Here is an 8,034-nt window from a genome sequence, read left to right as displayed (position 1 = left end):
TGACATATTGGACTCATGTCAGTCAACATTTGAGGTCAGCCCACAGCTCTTACAGACCAGAGACATCGTCTTCCCCTGTGGCTTTATAAAAGGTTAAATTCTACATGTAATTCCAAAGATTCAAAGAAAGGTGTGATGCTCCAAATAAAAACATCAATTATTTTGAGAATTACGATTGAAGTGTAAGCCACTAAAATCCAAATCAACAATGCCAAGACTACTTTATATTGAACTAAACATTTGAAGATCTAACACTCCAGATAAATAATAAAAATGTCTAAGAAGACATCAGGATTACTGTTCCAAGTGAAATATATAACACACTACAGAGTCCAAATACGACTGTCAAAAACTGGAAAACAAATCACTAGAACGATTCCAGGTTTACAATTCTAAAATAAAGATTTAACTCACTGAAGATTCCAAGTTGATCCTTCCATAACTGGAGGAAAATTCACTAAACATCCCCTCCCAGAAATTATTCTAAATAAAAATTATTTACTGAAAGTTTTCTAAGAATTAAATTCCAAAACCAGAACAATATTCAAAAGTAACAATCCAAAAATGTGATTCCACTCAAAGACAAAAACATATAGTCATACAGATTAAGGTTAACACAAACCTTCTAAACAGACCAGGATGTAACATTACACACCAGGGTTAGGCTAGGTGACCACACACACCCCTCAGGATGGACGAGTGACTAGAAATGGCACAGGTCAACGGCCGAGTGCTGTCAGTTCTCTCTGTCTTGGTCGCAGTTCCTAGAATGAATCGTTTGTGTTTATAGAAAAATGAAGGACCAAAATGATTCTAATAAATTTGTACAATTTATGGAATTTTTATGAAATAAGGAACAAAGGGGGCTGAAATTATTAGTCAGAACAATTCTCATTAAAATGTGATTAAATATAGAAAAATGGTTTAAAATATAAACTATAAAATCAGAGACAGGTCCCTGATTAAACATGCCCTTCTGATCAAGGCTGATCCTGTCATCAGAGATCAATACCACCTCCACGTACCAGCAGCCAGTGAACCTCTGACATGGTGGAGAACTGCCAACAGAAAACACAGTTCATCACGGATCAGACCCTCAGGTTGACTTTGGTTCATGAGGATCCTGATGTTTCAGAGCTGAGCTACAAAGAGCTGAAGATACACACTCTGTTATCAGGGCCCTAGCACTAGCCTGGGTGTGAGGACCTAATAAAGAGCACCGGTCCCGGTCTGATTAAGGCCAGAGCACCGGTCTGGGTGTGAGACCCATTACCAGAGCACCGGTCTGGGTGTGAGGACCTAATAAGGGCCAGAGCACGGTCTGGGTGTGAGACTAATAGGCCAGAGCACTGGCCTGGGTGTGAGACCTAATTAGGGCCAGAGCACCGGTCTGGAGTGTGAGGACCTGATTAAGGCAAGAGCACCGGTGTGTGAGGACTAATAAGGGCCAGAGCACCGGTCGTGAGGACCTAATAAGGGCCAGAGCAGCAGCCTGGTGTGAGGACCTAATTAGGGCCAGAGCACTGGCCTGGGTGTGAGGACCTAATTAGGGCCAGGCACGGTCTGAGTGTGGAGGACCTGATTAAGGCAAGAGCACCGGTCTGGGTGTGAGGATTAGGGCCAGAGCACTGGCCTGGGTGTGAGGACCTAATTAGGGCCAGAGCACGGTCTGGTCTGATGAGACCTGATTAAGGCAAGAGCACCGGTCTGGAGTGTGAGGACCTAGGGCCAGAGCACCCGGTCTGGAGAGGACCTGATTAAGGCAAGAGCACCGGTCTGAGTGTGAGGACCTAATAAGGGCAGAGACACCGGTCTGAGTGTGAGGACCTAAATCAAGGCCAGACCGGTCTGAGGTGAGGACCTAAATAAGGCCAGAGCACCGGCCTGGGTGTGAGGACCTAATGGGGCCAGAGCACCGGTCTAGTGTGAGGACCTAATTAAGGGCCAGAGCACTGGCCTGGAGTGAGGACCTAATTAGGGCCAGAGCACTGGCCTGGAGTGTGAGGACCTAATTAGGCCTGGGCAGAGCACACTGGCTGGGTGTGAGACCTAGTTAGGGCAAGAGCACCGGGTCTGGGTGTGAGGACCTAATAAGGGCCAGAGCACCGGTCCTGGGTGTGAGACCTGAAGGGCCAGAGCACTGGCCTGGGTGTGAGACCCTAGTGGCCAGAGCACCGGTCTGGAGTGTGAGACCTAATTAGGGCCAGAGCACCGGTCTGGGTGTGAGGACCTAGTATTAGGGCCAGAGCACCGGTCTGAGTGTGAGGACCTGATTAAAGGCAAGAGCACCGGTCTGGGTGTGAGGACCTAGTGGGCCAGAGCACTGGCCTGTGTGTGAGGACGTATTTAGGGCCTGAGCACCGGTCTGAGTGTGAGGACCTGATTAAGGCAAGAGCACCGGTCTGAGTGTGAGGACCTAATTAGGGCCAGAGCACCGGTCTGAGTGTGAGGACCTGATTAAGGCAAGAGCACCGGTCTGAGTGTGAGGACCTAATAAGGGCCAGATCACCGGTCTGGGTGTGAGTGAGGACACCAGTCTAGTGTGAGACCTGAAGGCAGAGCACCGGTCTGAGTGTGAGGACCTAATAAGGCCAGATCACCGGTCTGGAGTGTGAGGACCTAAATAAATGAGAGCACCGGTCAGGTGCCATAAGGCCAGAGCACCGGCCTGGGTGTGAGGACCTAATTAGGGCCAGAGCACCGGTCTGAGTGTGAGGACCTGATTAAGGCCAGAGCACCGGTCTGGGTGTGAGGACCTAATTAGGGCCAGAGCACTGGCCTGGGTGTGAGGACCTAATTAGGGCCAGAGCACTGGCCTGGGTGTGAGGACCTAATTAGGGCCAGAGCACTGGCCTGGGTGTGAGGACCTAATTAGGGCCAGAGCACTGGCCTGGGTGTGAGGACCTAATTAGGGCCAGAGCACTGGCCTGGGTGTGAGGACCTAATTAGGGCCAGAGCACCGGTCTGAGTGTGAGGACCTGATTAAGGCCAGAGCACCGGTCTGGGTGTGAGGACCTAATTAGGGCCAGAGCACTGGCCTGGGTGTGAGGACCTAATTAGGGCCAGAGCACCGGTCTGAGTGTGAGGACCTGATTAAGGCCAGAGCACCGGTCTGGGTGTGAGGACCTAATAAGGGCCAGAGCACTGGCCTGGGTGTGAGGACCTAATTAGGGCCAGAGCACTGGCCTGGGTGTGAGGACCTAATTAGGGCCAGAGCACCGGTCTGGGTGTGAGGACCTAATTAGGGCCAGAGCACCGGTCTGAGTGTGAGGACCTGATTAAGGCCAGAGCACCGGTCTGGGTGTGAGGACCTAATAAGGGCCAGAGCACCGGTCTGGGTGTGAGGACCTAATAAGGGCCAGAGCACTGGCCTGGGTGTGAGGACCTAATTAGGGCCAGAGCACTGGCCTGGGTGTGAGGACCTGTAAGGGCCAGAGCACCGGTCGTGTGAGGACCTAATAAGGGCCAGAGCACCGGCCTGGGTGTGAGGACCTAATTAGGGCCAGAGCACCGGTCTGAGTGTGAGGACCTAATAAGGGCCAGAGCACCGGTCTGGGTGTGAGGACCTAATTAGGGCCAGAGCACTGGCCTGGGTGTGAGGACCTAATTAGGGCCAGAGCACTGGTCTGGGTGTGAGGACCTAATTAGGGCCAGAGCACCGGTCTGAGTGTGAGGACCTGATTAAGGCAAGAGCACCGGTCTGGGTGTGAGGACCTAATTAGGGCAAGAGCACCGGTCTGAGTGTGAGGACCTAATAAGGGCCAGAGCACCGGTCTGGGTGTGAGGACCTAATTAGGGCCAGAGCACCGGTCTGAGTGTGAGGACCTGATTAAGGCAAGAGCACCGGTCTGAGTGTGAGGACCTAATAAGGGCCAGAGCACCGGTCTGAGTGTGAGGACCTGATTACGGCCAGAGCACCGGTCTGGGTGTGAGGACCTAATTAAGGCCAGAGCACCGGTCTGAGTGTGAGGACCTAATTAAGGCCAGAGCACCGGTCTGGGTGTGAGGACCTAATAAGGGCCAGATCACCGGTCTGGGTGTGAGGACCTAAATAAGGCCAGAGCACCGGTCTGGGTGTGAGGACCTAATTAAGGCCAGAGCACCGGTCAGAAGAGGCAAAAGAGGAAGCAGAATGTTCTGACACCACCATGAAGTCAATATTAGACTCTCCCTGTGAGGATGAGGATGTTTCACTGTCCTGGCTCTCACTCTGAGTTGCAGGCCGAAAGATTTTGTCCAGAGCCTTTTCTGCAGTCGAGTGCATCTTCATCTTGCTTGTTGGTGTAGAAGGAATGAAATGACCAGATAGCCAAGCCACACACAGTTTCTGATGGGAATCAAAGCAGGTGCATAAACTCACTAAGCATCGTTTTGGTTTTCTCCACAGTCAACTCTTTGAAGTGCAAGTGTGACCTGGTTAAGTTTCAGGTCAAGCTGTCAATCTGTCTAATTCAAAGACACATGAAAGAGCACACACACATACACACACACGTAATCACACAGACACACGTGCACACATACAAACACTATCTAAAAATAGCCTAATAAGCTCAATAACACAAGCACAAATACTAATGAAATGACAGGATTTTCATGCATAGGCCTATAATGGGGAAATGGCTGATTTTAGTGATGAACATTAAAAATGACAAATTTGACTATTTTTCTCAATAATGAAACCACAACATTACAGAATGCATGATTATATCATGCAACGGCGGGGAGATCAAAAAATGTGGTTTGAATGGGAGTCAATGGGACGTTTTTGTCTACCAGTGACTCGAAAGGGTAGTAAATTTTAAATCAGATGCTACACAAAAACTAATAATGCATCAAAGTCAATATTTTGGCTATTGTTGGACATACCCAGGACTGATTTAAAAAAACACCCCCCACCCCCCCAACATTAGTTTTCTGGAAAATAATGAATGTTTTGTGGGGTTTTTAGAAAAAATATTACCATCCTGTAATCAACCTGGCATTTAAAGGGTTAAAATCCTGAAAATTATTAAATAATTGATTGTTTTGATCAGAACTGAAGTTGATTAAAAGATTTGACCCAAAAAAGCAGAAAAAAATATGAATGTATCCTATTTTAATGCCATTTTTGGAGGTGGATGTTTTTGTCCTTAATGGCTTTAAAGGGTCGTAAATTTTAAATCAGATGCTACACGAAAACTAATAATGCAACAAAGTCAATATTTTGTATAATTATTGACATGTCCACACTGGATTTAGAAATAATGCCCCAGCCCTCCCACATTTGGTTTTAGGAAGATATCACATTTTTTTCCCCTTTTTCATTAAAAAACACATTGACTTTAAGTAATCAAACTGGCATTTAAAGGGTTAAAATCCTCAAAATGATTGAATGTTTGGTAGTTTTGAGCATAGCTTAAGTTGTTTAAGAGATTTATGCAAAAAAAATCAGAAAAAAATATTAATCTATTAAGTTTTTATAGCAGTTTTTTGGAAGTGGACATTTTTGTCCTTAATGACTTTAAAGGGTCATAAATTAAAGTAATGCCTGAGGGTTAAAAAAAACTACAAATGTTTTTTAAATTACACTGTTGCAACTTTACACCAATTTTGCCAAATTTTAACACATTTTTGCCACTTGAAACCCATTTTTTCTCAATTTTTAAACCCTTTCCACCACTTTTTTTTCTGCCTGTTTTTGCCACTTCTAAACCAATTCTTAACCCTCTCCGCCTATTGTTAGCTCTGTTGACCATTATTGCCACTATTAACCCCTATTTACCACTTTTTATGCCACACTTCACTCTTTGACATGCCTATTTTTGCCAGTTTAACCCATTTCTTCCAATTTCTGCCTCAGCTAACCCTTTTTTGCCCATTTATATCAAATTTTCAGCCCATTTCACCAAATTTCCACCTATTTTTGGCACTTTAACGCCATTTCAGTCACTTTTTAATCTCCTTTTATCACTTAACATGCTTGTTTTTGCAACTTCAACCCATTTTTGCCATTTTTTCTTTTGTTATTTTTGCCACCTTTATCTAATTTTTGGCACTTCTAACCCATTTCTGCTACTTTTGAAATCCAATTTCACCACCTTTTCCACTATTTTTGTTCCCATTATTTACCCATTTAAGCTTTTTTAACTCTGTTTTTAACAACAGGATGTAAATTTTTTAAGAGGCCTTGTCTCCACATGACTATTCTATAATGTTCATGGCTGTTGGACCACCTTCAGGTGCAGCGGGGGTCCCCGGTCTCAGGCTGAAAAGGTTGAGAACCCCTGCTCTATGCCACATATTTAGCAGGAAATTTACAACACATAACAGTCCCTTGTAAACACTATATTTTATAATCGTTTTAATATATTAAAAAGCACAATAAGAGTAAAAGAGTATAGAAGTATCATTCATGTTATATTGCTATGGCAGCCTGTCTTCTGCCATGTTGTGTTATGGTTAATTAATCCTGATAACAATAGTTAAATAATCTAACCATTAAATAAGGAGAATGTAGCTATAAATGCGTTTAAGCAAAAAACTTCTGATATTAAAAAGATTTTATTAACAGTGCTTCAAGGAAAAACAACACAGCCACAACCGTTTGAGGTTTATAAAAATGTGTTCATACAAAAAAGCAAAAGGTAAAAAAACAGAGGAGAATAAGTCCAAAAAAGTAGAAATGTAACTACTGATAAGCACTTTTACTGATAAGCACTATTACTTTTCTGGCATCATTAATAAATGCTGATGAGTGATGAAGGGATTCTGCAGTACCGCCTTCAGCCACCAGATGGCAGCAGTAGTCTATGAAAGATGATGATCTCAGCTCTCTGTTCTCTGGCAGATAGAAAATATGACTACATATTCACTAACACACATCTCTGTGTCTGTGGACACTACATGATCATTATTTGTGTATAATATCTATAACAAAATATTTTTTCCAGAATAAGTGGATGTCTATAGAAGCCCATTCCTGCCAAACAAAAAACAGAAAAAAAAAGAAAATGTGAAAATAAGGCATTTATTTAAAAAAGTAAATCCTGAGTCATAATTTTAAGATAAAAGTGTCAGAATTGTGGGATAGAAAGGAAAAATTATGAGACAAAAATTCAAAATTACAAGTTACAAAGTCCGGATCATGGGATAAAGACATGGCAATGGCAATAAAATTAAGTTAAAGTGGTGAAATGGTCAAATAGCAGCAAAGAAATGGCAAAAAATGGCTGAAAGTTGGCAAAAATATCCCCCCTAAAAATAGAAAAATTGGCAAAATTGATTATAAAATAAGTTACAGGTGGCAAAAATGGTTAAAAAAAACAGTAAAATGTGGCAACAATAGGAAAAAGAGGCATTCAATGGCAAAAGGCAGCGTAAATGTGCAAGAAGGGGCAAAAAACTGGAAAAGTGGTGGAAAAAATGAAAATAGCAGAAAGATAAACAAAACAAAAACTGGTTAAAAATGAAAACAAAAAAAGATAACAATGAGTAACAGGTGGAAAAATTGGTCAAAAAGAAAAAATGTGGAAAGAATGAGACTAAAATGGGCAAAAGTGGCAAAATGGTCAAAAACTTGCAAAGACGGGAAAAAAATGGTGAAAATCTGCAAAAATGGGGAGAAAAAGTGGCGTTATATGGAGAAAGGCAGCTGAAATGGTGAGAAGGGGCAAAACATGGCAATTAAGTGGAAAAAATTGTAGATAGCAAAAAGCAGGACAAAAAGGGAAAAGCTGGTGAAAATGGGCAAAATAAAATAAGTAGCAATTTGGGCTTAAAAATCTGGAAAAATGGATTAGAAGTGGCTAAAAAGGGGGAAAATTGCAAATAAGAACGATGGAAATATACAAACAAAAACATAAAGGTTGAAAATTTAAACCAACTGTACAAGAGTGGGAAACAAACTGATCAATGTGACTGGCAATGGATAGTTTCTGAGGTTAAAGTTGACCTTTTTAAGGTTTTCTGGAGGTAAAATATTTCAAATGAAGACATAAAAGAGCCACAAATCATCACAAAAGAGCCACATGTTGAGTATCACTGCCTCAGACCTCC

This window comes from Cheilinus undulatus, linkage group 8 (assembly GCF_018320785.1).
Source record: "Cheilinus undulatus linkage group 8, ASM1832078v1, whole genome shotgun sequence".
Taxonomy (NCBI): domain Eukaryota; kingdom Metazoa; phylum Chordata; class Actinopteri; order Labriformes; family Labridae; genus Cheilinus; species Cheilinus undulatus.
This window is presented reverse-complemented; position numbering follows the sequence as displayed.